At 42.7% G+C, this 20,250-nt stretch overlaps 1 protein-coding gene across 1 annotated transcript in view; it reads right to left on the minus strand.

The window, feature by feature from the left end:
• LOC141073504 (uncharacterized) overlaps positions 1 to 19,936 on the minus strand; it is a 174,053-nt gene extending 154,117 nt beyond the window's left edge. Inside the window, exon 1 of the mRNA XM_073560754.1 lies at positions 19,842 to 19,936. The gene's annotated coding sequence lies outside the window, so the exon portion shown is untranslated. The remainder of the gene's footprint in view (positions 1 to 19,841) is intronic.
• Positions 19,937 to 20,250: the final 314 nt, after the last annotated feature.

Consider the following 20,250-nt stretch of genomic DNA (forward strand, 5'->3'; position numbering starts at 1 on the left):
AGATACAGACTGTATGGGCTTCTGACATGTATATATTATTGTAGATATAGACTGTATGGGCTCCTGTCAGGTATATATTATTGTAGATACAGACTGTATGTGCTCCTGTCAGGTATATATTATTGTAGATACAGACTGTTTGGGCTCCTGTCAGGTATATATTATTGTAGATACAGACTGTTTGGGCTCCTGTCAGGTATATATTATTGTAGATACAGACTGTATGGGCTCCTGTCAGGTATATATTATTGTAGATACAGACTGTACGGGCTCCTGTCAGGTGTATATTATTGTAGATATAGACTGTATGGGCTCCTGTCAGGTGTATATTATTGTAGATATAGACTGTATGGGCTCCTGTCAGGTATATATTATTGTAGATATAGACTGTATGGCTCCCGTCAGGTATATATTATTGTAGATATAGACTGTATGGGCTCCTGTCAGGTATATATTATTGTAGATACAGACAGTACGGGCTCCTGTGAGGTATATATTATTGTAGATACAGACTGTACGGGCTCCTGTCAGGTATATATTATTGTGGATACAGACTGTATGGGATCCTGTCAGGTATATATTATTGTATATATAGACTGATCCTGAGCCGGTATAGACTCAGTGCCCACAGTCTGGCCATCGAATCCGGCCGACACAGGCAGAGCTACAAGCCCAGGGAGGAAAGACTGTGCCAACACTGTGACCAGGAGGCCCTGGAGGATGAGACCCACTTCCTGCTACACTGCTCCAAGTACTCAGCAGTGAGGGACATTCACTTCAGGAGACTCTCACATCTCTTCCCGTATTTCACCACCATGAAGGAGGAAGAGAAAACATATATCCTGCTGGGGGAAGAAGAGAGAGCAGTGGAGATAGCAGCGCAATATGTGAGCGAATGCCATAGACTGCGAGAAAGAGAACTATGATATGCCATGGACTTCTATGGCACCCACCCTGGATATGCCCCAATCCCCCATCCACCTTCCCTATGCCATGGACTTCTATAGCCTCATCCTGGATCTGCCCCCATGCCGCCATCCACCTTCCCTATGCCATGAACTTTTATAGCCCCATCCTGGATCTGCCCCATCCACCTTTCCTACAGCCCCTTCCCAACATCCCTACAGTCCCTATCCCAATTCCCTTCTGTACACCTGCTTTGGCAAAACTAATGTGTATTTAGTCCTGCCAATAAAGCTTCTTTGAATCTTGACTGTACATGCTCCTGTTAGGTATATATTATTGTAGATACAGACTGTACGGGCTCCTGTCAGGTATATATTATTGTAGATACAGACTGTACGGGCTCCTGTCACATATATATTATTGGAGATATAAACTTTATGGGATCCTGTCAGGTATATATTATTGTAGATATAGACTGTCTGGGCTCCTGTCAACTATATATTATTGTAGATATAGACTGTACGGGCTCATGTTAGGTATATATTATTGTAGATATAGACTGTACGGGCTCCTGTCAGGTATATTTTATTGTAGATATAGACTGTACGTGCTCCTGTCAGGTATATATTATTGTAAATACAGACTGTATGGGCTCCTGTCAGGTATATATTATTGTAGATATAGACTGTATGGCTCCTGTCAGGTATATATTATTGTAGCTATAGACTGTATGGGCTCCTGTCAGGTATATATTATTGGAGATACAGACTGTACGGGCTCCTGTCAGGTATATATTATTGTAGATACAGACTGTACGGGGTCCTGTCAGGTATATATTATTGTAGATATAGACAGTACGGGCTCCTGTCAGGTATATATTATTGTAGATATAGACTGTACACGCTCCTGTCAGGTATATATTATTGTAGCTATAGACTGTACGTGCTCCTGTCAGGTATATATTATTGTAGATATAGACTGTACGGGCTCCTGTCAGGTATATATTATTGTAGATACAGACTGTATGGGCTCCTGTCAGGTATATATTATTGTAGATATAGACTGTACGGGCTCCTGTCAGGTATATATTATTGTAGATATAGATTGTACACGCTCCTGTCAGGTATATATTATTGTAGATATAGACTGTATGGGCTCCTGTCAGGTATATATTATTGTAGATATAGACTGTACGGGCTCCTGTCAGGTATATATTATTGTAGATATAGACTGTACGGGCTCCTGTCAGGTATATATTATTGTAGATATAGACTGTACGGGCTCCTGTCAGGTATATATTATTGTAGATATAGACTGTACGGGCTCCTGTCAGGTTTATATTATTGTAGATACAGACTGTATGGGCTCCTGTCAGGTATATATTATTGTAGATATAGACTGTACGGGCTCCTGTCAGGTATATATTATTGTAGATATAGACTGTATGGGCTCCTGTCAGGTATATATTATTGTAGATATAGACTGTATGGGCTCCTGTCAGGTATATGTTATTGTAGATATAGACTGTACGGGCTCCTGTCAGGTATATATTATTGTATAGACTGTACGGGCTCCTGTCAGGTATATATTATTGTAGATATAGACTGTATGGGCTCCTGTCAGGTATATGTTATTGTAGATATAGACTGTATGGGCTCCTGTCAGGTATATGTTATTGTAGATATAGACTGTACGGGCTGCTGTCAGGTATATATTATTGTAGATATAGACTGTACGCGCTCCTGTCAGGTATATATTATTGTAGATACAGACAGTACGGGCTCCTGTCAGGTATATATTATTGTAGATATAGACTGTATGGGCTCCTGTCAGGTATACATTATTGTAGATATAGACTGTATGGGCTCCTGTCATGTATATATTATTGTAGATATAGACTGTACGGGCTGCTGTCAGTTTTATGTTATTGTAGATACAGACTGTATGGGCTCCTGTCAGGTATATATTATTGTAGATATAGACTGAATGGGCTCCTGTCAGGTATATATTATTGTAGATATAGACTGTACGGGCTGCTGTCAGGTATATGTTATTGTAGATACAGACTGTATGGGCTCCTGTCAGGTATATATTATTGGAGATATAGACTGTACGTTCTCCTGTCAGGTATATATTATTGTAGATATAGACTGTACGGGCTCCTGTCAGGTATATATTATTGTAGATATAGACTGTATAGGCTCCTGTCAGGTATATATTATTGTAGATATAGACTGTCTGGGCTCCTGTCAGGTATATATTATTGTAGATATAGACTGTCTGGGCTCCTGTCAGGTATATATTATTGTAGATATAGACTGTACGGGCTGCTGTCAGGTATATGTTATTGTAGATACAGACTGTATGGGCTCCTGTCAGGTATATATTACTATAGATACAGACTGTACGGGCTCCTGTCAGGTACATATTATTCTATATATAGGCTGTACGGGCTCCTGTCAGGTATATATTATTGTAGATATAGACTGCACAGGCACCTGTCAGGTATATATTATTGTAGATATAGACTATACAGGCTCCTGTCAGGTACATATTATTCTGTATATAGACTGTACGGGCTGCTGTGAGGTATATATTATTGTAGATACAGACTATACAGGCTCCTGTCAGGTATATATTATTGTAGATACAGACTGTACGGGCTCCTGTCAGGTATATATTATTGTAGATATAGACTGCATGGGATCCTGTCAGGTATATATTATTGTAGATATAGACTGTTCATGGTCCTGTCAGGTATATATTATTGTAGATACAGACTATACAGGCTCCTGTCAGGTATATATTATTGTAGATATAGACTGTATGGGATCCTGTCAGGTATATATTATTGTAGATATAGACTGTTCATGGTTCTGTCAGGTATATATTATTGTAGATACAGACAGTATGGGCTCCTGTCAGGTATATATTATTGTAGATACAGACTGATTCAAGATTCAAGATTCAAAGAAGCTTTATTGGCAGGACTAAATACACATTAGTTTTGCCAAAGCAGGTGTACAGAAGGGAATAGGGATAGGGACTGTAGGGATGTTGGGAAGGGGCTGTAGGAAAGGTGGATGGGGCAGATCCAGGTTGGGGCTATAGAAGTCCATGGCATAGGGAAGGTGGTTGGTGGCATGGGGGCAGATCCAGGATGAGGCTATAGAAGTCCATGGCATAGGGAAGGTGGATGGGGGATTGGGGCATATCCAGGGTGGGTGCCATAGAAGTCCATGGCATATCAGAGTTCTCTTTCTCGCAGTCTATGGCATTCGTTCACATATTGCGCTGCTATCTCCACTGCTCTCTCTTCTTCCCCCAGCAGGATGTATGTTTTCTCTTCCTCCTTCATGGTGGTGAAATCCGGGAAGAGATGCGAGAGTCTCCTGAAGTGAGTGTCCCTCACTGCTGAGTACTTGGAGTAGTGTAGCAGGAAGTGGGTCTCATCCTCCAGGGCCTCCTGGTCACAGTGTTGGCACAGTCTTTCCTCCCTGGGCTTGTGGCTCTGCCTGTGTCGGCCGGATTCGATGGCCAGACTGTGGGCACTGAGTCTATACCGGCTCAGAATCTTGCGGTCTTTGGGGTCCTGGAGTTTCTCCAGGTATGGAGCCAGTCTGTAGTCTCTCTGTAGACTCTGGTACATGGTCAGTTTCTGTGAGCTGATGATGTCGTTCTTCCAGTCACTTACGTACCTCTCCTGGCCTTCGTCTACCATCTTCCTGATTCCGGCTTTTGTCAGGTTGTTGTGATTGGTTTTCTGGTCAGGTTGGGTTTGGGTGAGCTGTTCCGAGGGTCCTGGTTTTTCTGTTTCCCCTACATGTGTCAGGGCTTTATGGTGATGGGAGCTTGGATTGCTCCTACGTAGGTGAGCCCGGAATGACAGTGCCCTCTTTAGAACCGTTAGGTGTAGAGGGAATCTGCCCAGCTCGGCCCGGCAAGCTCTGTTGGAGGTGCTCCGATGGACTTGGAGAAGGTGCTTGCAGAATTCCAGGTGGAATATTTCTGTTGGGCTTGAATCCCACCTTGACCAGTCTGGGTAGGTGTGAGGACCCCAGACTTCGCTGCCATACAGGAGGATTGGGGCGATGATAGAATCGAAGATTTTTAACCAGACCCTCACTGGTGGCTTTAGATGGTAGAGTTTCCTTCGGATGGCATAGAAGGTTTTGCATGCCTTGTCTTTCAGGGTCTCTATGGCTTGTTTGAAGCTCCCTGATCGGTGAATCTCTAGGCCCAGATAGGTATATTTGTCCGTTCCTGTAAGGGCGCAGTTGTTGAGGATAAATGAAGGGTGCTGGTCTGATTTTCTCTTTCTCTTCTGGAACACCATGATGTTGGTTTTCTTTAGGTTGACCGGTAGAGCCCAGGTGGAGCTGAATTTCTCTAAGATTTTCAGGTTGTCTTGGAGGCCTTTCTCGGTTGGTGACAGAAGCAGCAAGTCATCTGCATACAGCAGGAATTTCACCTGCACGTCGTGGAGGGTGAGACCTGGTGCTGTGGAAGATTCCAGAGCGGTAGCCAGCTCATTGATGTAAATGTTGAAGAGCGTTGGGCTTAGGCTGCAGCCTTGTCTGACTCCCCGGCTCTGCTGGAAATAAGCCGTTCTTCTGCCGTTCACACTCACACTGCAGAGGTTCTCGGTGTAGGAGCTTTTGATAACATCATAGGTCTTTCCTCCTATTCCGCTCTCCAGCAGTTTCAGGAATAAGCCTGGGTGCCACACCGAATCAAAGGCCTTTTTAAAGTCCACGAAACAGGCGTATATCTTCCCGTTCTTTGTATTGTGGACGTGGCTCTGAATGAGGCTGTGCAGGGTGTAGATGTGGTCAGTAGTGCGGTGGTTTGGCATGAACCCTGCTTGGCTCTTGCTGAGGACGTTGTGCTCGGTGAGGAAACTGAGGATCCTCTTGTTCAGGATGCTGTTGAACAGTTTTCCCAGGTTGGTGCTGACACATATTCCTCTGTAGTTGGCTGGGTCATACCTGTCCCCATTCTTGTGGATGGGTGTGATGAGGCCTTGATTCCAGGTAGGAGGGAAGTAGCCGGCACTTAGCACAATATTGAAGAGTTTAACCATTGCGGCCTGTATTTCTGGTGGGCTGTACTTCAGCATTTCTGGTAGGATTCCATCCAGGCCACCGGCTTTTCTACATCTTATGGAAGAGATTCTCTCTGCTACTTCCTGTAATGTAATAGGTGCATCCACGGGGTTTTGGAAATGTTTTACTTTTTCCTCCATTGCTTTTAGTTTTGCCATTATGTTTTCCTGTTCTTGGCTTAGTTCTTCCTTTGGAATGTCTTTATAGAGGTCTCTGAAGTACTGGAGCCAGATGTTGCCATTTTGGATATGGATGTTGTTTTTCTTGTCTTTTGTGCCCATGTGGTTCCATAGTTCCCAGAAGGAGTTGTCTTGGAGGGCGTCTTGGAGTTGGTTAAGTTTGGTGGAGATGTAACTCTGCTTCTTCCTCCTGAGGATGGTTTTGTACTGCCTTTGTATGGTTTCATAGGCTTCCCTCAGACCCGGGTGGTTGGGGTCTCTGTGTTTCTTGTTTGAGGCTGTTCTCAGGGTCTTCCGTACGGCTTTACATTCTCTGTCAAACCATCCATTGATCTGTTTTTCTTTTGGTCTCTTGTAGTTGACGTTTTTAAGGTCGGACAGTCTGGCCATTGCATAGAATATATTGTTGAGGTCTTTTGCAGCTTGACTCACTCCCTTTGGGTTAGGCTGGTACTCGTAGTTGTAGAAGTGGTGGAGCATCAGCTGTATTTCAGGTCTGCTGGGAACCTCTTTATACTTTAATGCCGACGTTTTGTGCCATTTATAGGATGGAGGCCGGGTGAAGAGGCCGCTCTGCTGTGGCTTTTGAGTGGATGGTTTCTCTGTAGATTTCAGGTACAGAAGAAGTTGGTTGTGGTCTGACAGGTGCGTTTGTGGGGAGACTATGAAGGCGCTGATATTTGCCAGGTTCATATCTGTAATGGCATAATCTACTACACTCCTCCCTACATGGGAGTTTAGTGTGCACCTCCCTAAGGAGTCTCCTTTGGTTCGTCCGTTAAGAATATGAAGTCCTAAACTTCTGCATACGTTCAGGAGCTTTTTACCACTTTTGTTGACTGTACTGTCATAGCTGTTTCTCTCTGTGACTACTGAGTCTTGGCCGTTATTCTCTGCTCCAAATATGTAGATGTTCCCATCCGTGGTCAGGAAGTCGTTTTCTCTCCCTGTTCTTGCATTGAGGTCTCCAAAGATGAGAACTTTGCCCAGGCCCTGATAGTGGGCGGCTTCTCTTTGTAAGATCTCGAAGCAGTCTGGATTGAAGTAGGGTGACTCTGGCGGTGGTATATAGGTGGCGCAGAGATAGACATCAGACTGAGAGGTGAGGATGGAGCTGCTGATCCTGATCCATATGTGGCTGCCTCCTCTCTTCACCGGTTTGATGTACTGGTGGAGCTCCTCTTTATGCCAGATCAGTATTCCTCCTGAGCTCCGACCCTGTTTGATGTTTTTATTTTTCAGGGCAGGGACAGAGATTTCCCTGTATCCGATGGGCACCAGAGATTCGTCTTCGGCTCTGGTCCATGTTTCCAGGAGGATCTGAATGTCTATATTTCTCAGTCTTTGTATAAAGTCAGGGTCATTTGTTTTACATCCAAAGGCCGAGGTGTTGAGACCCTGAATATTCCAGCTGCTGATTGTAAGTGAGGTCATTTTTTTTTTTTCTATATATCTTGGGTGTATATACCTTGTAATGAGTATGGCTGTGTAGGACACACCGGATCTCTGACTGGTTTATTAATGGTGTTGTTTCCGTCCAGTCACATTAGTTTCCTGCACACTGTGTTGAGTAGAGTCTTTATCTCCTCCATATCTCTGCTCTGTATATCTCTGCTCTGTATGCCTCTGTTTCGCATGTCTCTGTGTGAGGTCGGTGAACTCCTCCATGGTGGTCTCCTCCTCTGATGGTCCAATTTTGGGTGAGGGTGTATGTTTTCAGCTTCCTTTGATATAATTGTTGTTTCTTTCCTTCTTATTGTCGGGGGTCTTTTCATGGGATTCTGGTTGGTGTTGGCTCCAGGCCTAGGGTGGTCTCTGTTTAGTACAATGTCCTTCAGCTCTTTGGCCAGAAGGCTGACTCCTGATTTGTTCAGGTGCTTACTGTCATAGAGGTGATGGTGATTTATGGAGGGGTGTTGGGCCAGAATCACTCCTGGCACAGATTTCATTCTTTCTGTTAGGTTCATATTGATGTTCTGGATGGTGTGGTTGGATATGTCCTTTCTTGGGAGCAGAGATGACAGGATGATTTTGCTGTCTGGGAATCTTAGTTGTGCCGTCTTTGCTAGTTGGGCCAGTTCTCCTGAGATCTGCTGGTGCTGGTCTGGCAGATTGTTTGTGCCGGTGTGTATAATGATATGGTTTGGGTTGGAAAACCGTGGATTATTGATGACCGCTGTCACCTGCTCAATAGTTGCACAGCGGATTTTTTTGACCCTTTTTCCTGGGAATAGCCGCCTTGTATTCAGGTATTTCCCATTTGAGTCCATTATGAGGACGGTGTCAGGACTTTGTGATGTTGTTGGTGGGGGATGTGGCTGCTGATGGGGGTCTGTGCTGGAGATTATGCTGGTAGCAGGTTCTCTTCTCTCCTCTATGGGTCTTGTTTCTGGCTCACTTTGATTAGACTCCGGTTCCTCCATATTGGGGTTGTTTGGCCTCTCAGCCTCCTGGCCAGTGGAGGTCATGTCCTCTCCACTCCTCGTTTCCATGGCCCCCTCCTGGCTCAGATGTCCAGGTGTTGGTGCTTTCAGCTTTTCTATCTCCTGTCTCAGCATGGCATTTTCTTCCTGCAGTTCACACATTGCGGCTCGTATTTGCTGTAGGGATGACCTGTATTCACATTTCAGTTTGCTTATCTCAGTAACTATGTGGTCATTCGCATTTCTGTCACCAGTGTTTCTCAGATGTTCTTCCTTAAATTGTACAAATTCTCTGTACGGGCTCCTGTCAGGTATATATTATAGTAGATATAGACTGTACGGGCTCCTGTCAGGTATATATTATTGTAGATATAGACTGCACAGGCTCCTGTCAGGTATATATTATTGTAGATATAGACTGTACAGGCGCCTGTCAGGTATATATTACTGTAGATATCGGACTGTACGGGCTCCTATCAGGTATATATTATAGTATAGACTGTACGGGATCCTGTTAGGTATATATCATTGCAGATACAGACTGTATGGGCTTCTGACAGGTATATATTATTGTAGATATAGACTGTATGGGCTCCTGTCTGGTATATATTATTGTAGATACAGACTGTATGGGCTCCTGTCAGGTATATATTATTGTAGATACAGACTGTATGGGCTCCTGTCAGGTATATATTATTGTAGATACAGACTGTTTGGGCTCCTGTCAGGTATATATTATTGTAGATACAGACTGTATGGGCTCCTGTCAGGTATATATTATTGTAGATACAGACTGTATGGGCTCCTGTCAGGTATATATTATTGTAGATACAGACTGTTTGGGCTCCTGTCAGGTATATATTATTGTAGATACAGACTGTACGGGCGCCTGTCAGGTATATATTATTGTAGATACAGACTGTACGGGCTCCTGTCAGGTGTATATTATTGTAGATATAGACTGTATGGGCTCCTGTCAAGTGTATATTATTGTAGATATAGACTGTATGGGCTCCTGTCAGGTATATATTATTGTAGATATAGACTGTATGTGCTCCTGTCACGTATATATTATTGTAGATATAGACTGTATGGCTCCCGTCAGGTATATATTATTGTAGATATAGACTGTATGGGCTCCTGTCAGGTATATATTATTGTAGATACAGACAGTACGGGCTCCTGTCAGGTATATATTATTGTAGATACAGACTGTACGGGCTCCTGTCAGGTATATATTATTGTGGATACAGACTGTATGGGATCCTGTCAGGTATATATTATTGTATATATAGACTGATCCTGAGCCGGTATAGACTCAGTGCCCACAGTCTGGCCATCGAATCCGGCCGACACAGGCAGAGCTACAAGCCCAGGGAGGAAAGACTGTGCCAACACTGTGACCAGGAGGCCCTGGAGGATGAGACCCACTTCCTGCTACACTGCTCCAAGTACTCAGCAGTGAGGGACACTCACTTCAGGAGACTCTCACATCTCTTCCCGTATTTCACCACCATGAAGGAGGAAGAGAAAACATATATCCTGCTGGGGGAAGAAGAGAGAGCAGTGGAGATAGCAGCGCAATATGTGAGCGAATGCCATAGACTGCGAGAAAGAGAACTATGATATGCCATGGACTTCTATGGCACCCAACCTGGATATGCCCCAATCCCCCATCCACCTTCCCTATGCCATGGACTTCTATAGCCTCATCCTGGATCTGCCCCCATCCACCTTCCCTATGCCATGGACTTTTATAGCCCCATCCTGGATCTGCCCCATCCACCTTTCCTACAGCCCCTTCCCAACATCCCTACAGTCCCTATCCCAATTCCCTTCTGTACACCTGCTTTGGCAAAACTAATGTGTATTTAGTCCTGCCAATAAAGCTTCTTTGAATCTTGAATCTTGACTGTACATGCTCCTGTCAGGTATATATTATTGTAGATACAGACTGTACGGGCTCCTGTCAGGTATATATTATTGTAGATACAGACTGTCTGGGCTCCTGTCACGTATATATTATTGGAGATATAAACTGTATGGGATCCTGTCAGGTATATATTATTGTAGATATAGACTGTCTGGGCTCCTGTCAACTATATATTATTGTAGATATAGACTGTACGGGCTCATGTTAGGTATATATTATTGTAGATATAGACTGTACGGGCTCCTGTCAGGTATATTTTATTGTATAGACTGTACGTGCTCCTGTCAGGTATATATTATTGTAAATACAGACTGTATGGGCTCCTGTCAGGTATATATTATTGTAGATATAGACTGTATGGCTCCTGTCAGGTATATATTATTGTAGCTATAGACTGTATGGGCTCCTGTCAGGTATATATTATTGCAGATACAGACTGTACGGGCTCCTGTCAGGTAAATATTATTGTAGATACATACTGTACGGGGTCCTGTCAGGTATATTTTATTGTAGATATAGACTATACGTGCTCCTTTCAGGTATATATTATTGTAAATACAGACTGTATGGGCTCCTGTCAGGTATATATTATTGTAGATATAGACTGTATGGCTCCTGTCAGGTATATATTATTGTAGCTATAGACTGTATGGGCTCCTGTCAGGTATATATTATTGTAGATACAGACTGTATGGCCTCCTGTCAGGTATATATTATTGCAGATACAGACTGTACAGGCTCCTGTCAGGTATATATTATTGTAGATACAGACTGTACAGGCTCCTGTCAGGTATATATTATTGTAGATATAGACTGTACGGGCTCCTGTCAGGTATATATTACTGTAGATATAGACTGTATGGGCTCCTGTCAGGTATATATTATTGTAGATATAGACTGTACAGGCTCCTGTCAGGTATATATTATTGTAGATATAGACTGTATGGGCTCCTGTCAGGTATATATTATTGTAGATATAGACTGTACAGGCTCCTGTCAGGTATATATTATTGTAGATATAGACTGTATGGGCTCCTGTCAGATATAATATTATAGATATAGACTGTCTGGGCTCCTGTCAGGTATATACACTCACTGGCCACTTTATTAGGTACACCATGCTAGTAACGGGTTGGACCCCCTTTTGCCTTCAGAACTGCCTCAATTCTTCGTGGCAGAGATTCAACAAGGTGCTGGAAGCATTCCTCAGAGATTTTGGACCATATTGACATGATGGCATCACACAGTTGGCGCAGATTTGTCGGCTGCACATCCCTGATGCGAATCTCCCGTTCCACCACATCCCAAAGATGCTCTATTGGATTGAGATCTGGTGACTGAGGAGGCCATTTGAGTACAGTGAACTCATTGTCATGTTCAAAAAACCAATCAGAGATGATTCGAGCTTTATGACATGGCGCATTATCCTGCTGAAAGTAGCCATCAGATGTTGGGTACATTGTGGTCATAAAGGGATGGACATGGTCAGCAACAATACTCAGGTAGGCTGTGGCGTTGCAACGATGCTCAATTGGTACCAAGGGGCCCAAAGAGTGCCAAGAAAAAAATTCCCCACACCATGACACCACCACCACCAGCCTGAACCGTTGATACAAGGCAGGATGGATCCATGCTTTCATGTTGTTTACGCCAAATTCTGACCCTACCATCCGAATGTCGCAGCAGAAATCGAGACTCATCAGACCAGGCAAAGTTTTTCCAATCTTCTACTGTCCAATTTCGATGAGCTTGTGCAAATTGTAGCCTCAGTTTCCTGTTCTTAGCTGAGAGGAGTGGTACCCAGTGTGGTCTTCTGCTGCTGTAGCCCATCTGCCTCAAAGTTCGACGCACTGTGCGTTCAGAGATGCTCTTCTGCCTACCTTGGTTGTAACGGGTGGCAATTTGAGTCACTGTTGCCTTTCTATCAGCTCAAACCAGTCTGCCCATTCTCCTCTGACCTCTGGCATCAACAAGGCATTTCCGGCCACAGAACTGCCGCTCACTGGATTTTTTTTCTTTTTCGGACCATTCTCTGTAAACCCTAGAGATGGTTGTGCGTGAAAATCCCAGAAGATCAGCAGTTTCTGAAATACTCAGACCAGCCCTTCTGGCACCAACAATCATGCCACGTTCAAAGGCACTCAAATCACCTTTCTTCCCCATACTGATGCTCGGTTTGAACTGCAGGAGATTGTCTTGACCATGTCTACATGCCTAAATGCACTGAGTTGCCGCCATGTGATTGGCTGATTAGAAATTAAGTCTTAACACACAGTTGGACAGGTGTACCTAATAAAGTGGCCAGTGAGTGTATTATTGTAGATATAAACTGTACGGGCTTCTGTCAGGTATATATTATTGTAGATATAGACTGTATGGGCTCCTGTCAGGTATATATTATTGTAGATATAGACTGTACAGGCTCCTGTCAGGTATATATTATTGTAGATGCAGACTGTATGGGCTCCTGTCAGGTATATATTATTGTAGATATAGACTGTACGGGCTCCTGTCAGGTATATATTATTGTAGATATAGACTGTACGGGCTTGTCAGGTATAGATTAATGTAGATACAGACTGTACGGGCTCCTGTCAGGTATATATTATTGTAGATACAGACTGTACGGGCTCCTGTCAGGTATATATTATTGTAGATATAGACTGTACGGGCTCCTGTCAGGTATATATTATTGTAGATACAGACTGTATGGGCTCCTGTCAGGTATATATTATTGTAGATATAGACTGTACGGGCTCCTGTCAGGTATATATTATTGTAGATATAGACTGTACACGCTCCTGTCAGGTATATATTATTGTAGATATAGACTGTACGGGCTCCTGTCAGGTATATATTATTGTAGATATAGACTGTACGGGCTCCTGTCAGGTATATATTATTGTAGATATAGACTGTATGGGCTCCTGTCAGGTATATATTATTGTAGATATAGACTGTACGGGCTCCTGTCAGGTATATATTATTGTAGATACAGACTGTACGGGCTCCTGTCAGGTATATATTATTGTGGATACAGACTGTATGGGATCCTGTCAGGTATATATTATTGTATATATAGACTGATCCTGAGCCGGTATAGACTCAGTGCCCACAGTCTGGCCATCGAATCCGGCCGACACAGGCAGAGCTACAAGCCCAGGGAGGAAAGACTGTGCCAACACTGTGACCAGGAGGCCCTGGAGGATGAGACCCACTTCCTGCTACACTGCTCCAAGTACTCAGCAGTGAGGGACACTCACTTCAGGAGACTCTCACATCTCTTCCCGTATTTCACCACCATGAAGGAGGAAGAGAAAACATATATCCTGCTGGGGGAAGAAGAGAGAGCAGTGGAGATAGCAGCGCAATATGTGAGCGAATGCCATAGACTGCGAGAAAGAGAACTATGATATGCCATGGACTTCTATGGCACTCACCCTGGATATGCCCCAATCCCCCATCCACCTTCCCTATGCCATGGACTTCTATAGCCTCATCCTGGATCTGCCCCCATGCCCCCATCCACCTTCCCTATGCCATGGACTTTTATAGCCCCATCCTGGATCTGCCCCATCCACCTTTCCTACAGCCCCTTCCCAACATCCCTACAGTCCCTATCCCAATTCCCTTCTGTACACCTGCTTTGGCAAAACTAATGTGTATTTAGTCCTGCCAATAAAGCTTCTTTGAATCTTGAATCTTGACTGTACATGCTCCTGTCAGGTATATATTATTGTAGATACAGACTGTACGGGCTCCTGTCAGGTATATATTATTGTAGATACAGACTGTCTGGGCTCCTGTCACGTATATATTATTGGAGATATAAACTGTATGGGATCCTGTCAGGTATATATTATTGTAGATATAGACTGTCTGGGCTCCTGTCAACTATATATTATTGTAGATATAGACTGTACGGGCTCATGTTAGGTATATATTATTGTAGATATAGACTGTACGGGCTCCTGTCAGGTATATTTTATTGTAGATATAGACTGTACGTGCTCCTGTCAGGTATATATTATTGTAAATACAGACTGTATGGGCTCCTGTCAGGTATATATTATTGTAGATATAGACTGTATGGCTCCTGTCAGGTATATATTATTGTAGCTATAGACTGTATGGGCTCCTGTCAGGTATATATTATTGCAGATACAGACTGTACGGGCTCCTGTCAGGTAAATATTATTGTAGATACATACTGTACGGGGTCCTGTCAGGTATATTTTATTGTAGATATAGACTATACGTGCTCCTGTCAGGTATATATTATTGTAAATACAGACTGTATGGGCTCCTGTCAGGTATATATTATTGTAGATATAGACTGAATGGCTCCTGTCAGGTATATATTATTGTAGCTATAGACTGTATGGGCTCCTGTCAGGTATATATTATTGTAGATACAGACTGTATGGCCTCCTGTCAGGTATATATTATTGCAGATACAGACTGTACAGGCTCCTGTCAGGTATATATTATTGTAGATACAGACTGTACAGGCTCCTGTCAGGTATATATTATTGTAGATATAGACTGTACGGGCTCCTGTCAGGTATATATTACTGTAGATATAGACTGTATGGGCTCCTGTCAGGTATATATTATTGTAGATATAGACTGTACAGGCTCCTGTCAGGTATATATTATTGTAGATATAGACTGTATGGGCTCCTGTCAGGTATATATTATTGTAGATATAGACTGTACAGGCTCCTGTCAGGTATATATTATTGTAGATATAGACTGTATGGGCTCCTGTCAGATATAATATTATAGATATAGACTGTCTGGGCTCCTGTCAGGTATATACAGTATTATTGTAGATATAAACTGTACGGGCTTCTGTCAGGTATATATTATTGTAGATATAGACTGTATGGGCTCCTGTCAGGTATATATTATTGTAGATATAGACTGTACAGGCTCTTGTCAGGTATATATTATTGTAGATGCAGACTGTATGGGCTCCTGTCAGGTATATATTATTGTAGATATAGACTGTACGGGCTCCTGTCAGGTATATATTATTGTAGATATAGACTGTACGGGCTTGTCAGGTATAGATTATTGTAGATACAGACTGTACGGGCTCCTGTCAGGTATATATTATTGTAGATACATACTGTACGGGGTCCTGTCAGGTATATTTTATTGTAGATATAGACTGTACGTGCTCCTGTCAGGTATATATTATTGCAAATACAGACTGTATGGGCTCCTGTCAGGTATATATTATTGTAGATATAGACTGTATGGCTCCTGTCAGGTATATATTATTGTAGCTATAGACTGTATGGGCTCCTGTCAGGTATATATTATTGTAGATACAGACTGTATGGCCTCCTGTCAGGTATATATTATTGCAGATACAGACTGTACGGGCTCCTGTCAGGTATATATTATTGTAGATATAGACTGTACCGGCTCCTGTCAGGTTTATATTATTGTAGATATAGACTGTATGGCTGCTGTCAGGTATATATTATTGTAGATATAGACTGTATGGCTCCTGTCAGGTATATATTATTGTAGATACAGACTGTACGGGCTCCTGTCAGGTATATATTATTGTAGATATAGACTGTACGGGCTCCTGTCAGGTATATATTACTGTAGATATAGACTGTATGGGCTCCTGTCAGGTATATATTATTGTAGATATAGACTGTATGGGCTCCTGTCAGGTATATATTAATGTAGCTATAGACTGTACAGGCTCCTGTCAGGTATATATTATTGTAGATATAGACTGTATGGGCTCCTGTCAGGTATATATTAATGTAGCTATAGACTGTACAGGCTCCTGTCAGGTATATATTATTGTAGATATAGACTGTACGGGCTCCTGTCAGCTATATATTATTGTAGATACAAACTGTACGGGCTTCTGTCAGGTATATATTATTGTAGATATAGACTGTATGGGCTCCTGTCAGGTATATATTATTGTAGATATACACTGTACAGGCTCCTGTCAGGTATATATTATTGTAGATGCAGACTGTATGGGCTCCTGTCAGGTATATATTATTGTAGATATAGACTGTACGGGCTCCTGTCAGGTGTATATTATTGTAGATATAGACTGTATGGGCTTGTCAGGTATAGATTGTTGTTGATACAGACTGTATGGGCTCCGGTCAGGTATATATTATTGTAGATATAGACTGTACGGGCTCCTGTCAGGTATATATTATTGTAGATATAGACTGTACTCGCTCCTGTCAGGTATATATTATTGTAGATATAGACTGTACGGGCTCCTGTCAGGTTTATATTATTGTAGATACAGACTGTACGGGCTCCTGTCAGGTATATATTATTGTAGATATAGACTGTCTGGGCTCCTGTCAGGTATATATTATTGGAGATATAGACTGTACGGGCTCATGTTAGGTATATATTATTGTAGATATAGACTGTACGGGCTCCTGTCAGGTATATTTTATTGTAGATATAGACTGTACGGGCTCCTGTCAGGTATATATTATTGTAGATACAGACTGTATGGGCTCCTGTCAGGTATATATTATTGTAGATATAGACTGTATGGCTCCTGTCAGGTATATATTATTGTAGCTATAGACTGTATGGGCTCCTGTCAGGTATATATTATTGCAGATACAGACTGTACGGGCTCCTGTCAGGTATATATTATTGTAGATACATACTGTACGGGGTCCTGTCAGGTATATTTTATTGTAGATATAGACTGTACGTGCTCCTGTCAGGTATATATTATTGTAAATACAGACTGTATGGGCTCCTGTCAGGTATATATTATTGTAGATATAGACTGTATGGCTCCTGTCAGGTATATATTATTGTAGCTATAGACTGTATGGGCTCCTGTCAGGTATATATTATTGTAGATACAGACTGTATGGCCTCCTGTCAGGTATATATTATTGCAGATACAGACTGTACGGGCTCCTGTCAGGTATATATTATTGTAGATATAGACTGTACCGGCTCCTGTCAGGTTTATATTATTGTAGATATAGACTGTATGGCTGCTGTCAGGTATATATTATTGTAGATACAGACCGTACGGGCTCCTGTCAGGTATATATTATTGTAGATATAGACTGTATGGCTCCTGTCAGGTATATATTATTGTAGATACAGACTGTACGGGCTCCTGTCAGGTATATATTATTGTAGATATAGACTGTACGGGCTCCTGTCAGGTATATATTACTGTAGATATAGACTGTATGGGCTCCTGTCAGGTATATATTATTGTAGATATAGACTGTATGGGCTCCTGTCAGGTATATATTAATGTAGCTATAGACTGTACAGGCTCCTGTCAGGTATATATTATTGTAGATATAGACTGTATGGGCTCCTTTCAGGTATATATTAATGTAGCTATAGACTGTACAGGCTCCTGTCAGGTATATATTATTGTAGATATAGACTGTACGGGCTCCTGTCAGCTATATATTATTGTAGATACAAACTGTACGGGCTTCTGTCAGGTATATATTATTGTAGATATAGACTGTATGGGCTCCTGTCAGGTATATATTATTGTAGATATAGACTGTACAGGCTCCTGTCAGGTATATATTATTGTAGATGCAGACTGTATGGGCTCCTGTCAGGTATATATTATTGTAGATATAGACTGTACGGGCTCCTGTCAGGTGTATATTATTGTAGATATAGACTGTATGGGCTTGTCAGGTATAGATTGTTGTTGATACAGACTGTACGGGCTCCTGTCAGGTATATATTATTGTAGATATAGACTGTACGGGCTCCTGTCAGGTATATATTATTGTAGATATAGACTGTACACGCTCCTGTCAGGTATATATTATTGTAGATATAGACTGTACGGGCTCCTGTCAGGTTTATATTATTGTAGATACAGATTGTACGGGCTCCTGTGAGGTATATATTATTGTAGATATAGACTGTACGGGCTCCTGTCAGGTATATATTATTGTAGATATAGACTGTATGGGCTCCTGTCAGGTATATATTATTGTAGATATAGACTGTACAGGCTCCTGTCAGGTATATATTATTGTAGATATAGACTGTATGGGCTCCTGTCAGGTATATGTTATTGTAGATATAGACTGTACGGGCTCCTGTCAGGTATATATTATTGTAGATATAGACTGTACGGGCTCCTGTCAGGTATATATTATTGTAGATATAGACTGTATGGGCTCCTGTCAGGTATATGTTATTGTAGATATAGACTGTACGGGCTGCTGTCAGGTATATATTATTTTAGATATAGACTGTATGGGCTCCTGTCAGGTATATATTATTGTAGATATAGACTGTACGGGCTCCTGTCAGGTATATATTATTGTAGATATAGACTGTACGGGCTCCTGTCAGGTATATATTATTGTAGATATAGACTGTACGGGCTGCTGTCAGGTATATATTATTTTAGATATAGACTGTACGGGCTCCTGTCAGGTATATATTATTGTAGATACAGACTGTATGGTCTCCTGTCAGGTATATGTTATTGTAGATATAGACTGTACGGGCTGCTGTCAGGTATATATTATTTTAGATATAGACTGTACGGGCTCCTGTCAGGTATATATTATTGTAGATATAGACTGTACGGGCTCCTGTCAGGTATATATTATTGTACATACAGACTGTATGGGCTCCTGTCAGGTGTATATTATTGTAGATATAGACAGTACGGGCTCCTGTCAGGTATATATTATTGTAGATATAGACTGTATGGGCTCCTGTCAGGTATATATTATTGTAGATACAGACTGCCTGGGCTCCTGTCAGGTATATATAATTGTAGATATAGAGCCCAACCAGACCCCACGAGTGTGCATTAACCCTCCCCAGGGCCAAAAAAGTACCAGCAGACAAGAATTAACCCTCCAAGGGACCAAACCAGACCACGCATGAGTGCATTAACCCCCCCACCAGGAGTCCAAGCAAACCCCAAAAACATGCACTAATCCCCCCCCAGTGAGGAACCCACCCTGACCCCACAAGCGTGCACTAAGCCCTCCGGGACATTACCAGACCCCACAGACGTGCATTAACTCCCCCACCCACACGACCCAACCAGATCCCACAGACATGGATTAACCCCCTCCAGGACCCAACGAGACCCCCAAGCGTGCATTAATCTTCCCTCCCCTCCAGAAGCCCAACTCCCAGAAGACCCAAACATTAAGTCCCCAAACCCAACTAGATAACCCCAAGTATCAGCCCTGTCAACCAAAAATGTGAGAAGACATTAATCTGTTAATAAACCCTCCTGTTCGTCACTGACCTCACTCCCTGCTACTCACAGACACCAGACAGATGTGTAATAGATGCTTCTCTTCCTGCCTGTGCTGTCAGACCACGCCCCTCCCGGTATGACACGCCCCCGGAAATTACGTCACACGTGGAAGGAGCCCATACAGTCTAGCATGTAACGGCAACAACAACACTGCTAGTGACGGAGGCTCCGCCCCTTCCGGTGATATCTTTATCTCAAGAAATCAATACCGTTGCTACAGAGTAGGAGCTGGAGAAGAAGTCTGCACTGGTGAGCGGTAATGGGGGAGCAGGGACTGTGTGATAGAGGGGACAGGACTCAGTCCTGGGGGGGCACCGGTACTCTGCACATTAGGGTACAGCCGGCTCCACATGTAAGAGCTGGAGAAGAAGTCTGCACTGGTGAGCGGTAATGGGGG

The sequence above is a fragment of the Dendrobates tinctorius genome, unplaced genomic scaffold (assembly GCF_039654945.1).
Source record: "Dendrobates tinctorius isolate UK_male_01 unplaced genomic scaffold, ASM3965494v1 ptg000014l, whole genome shotgun sequence".
Classification (NCBI taxonomy): Eukaryota; Metazoa; Chordata; class Amphibia; order Anura; family Dendrobatidae; genus Dendrobates; species Dendrobates tinctorius.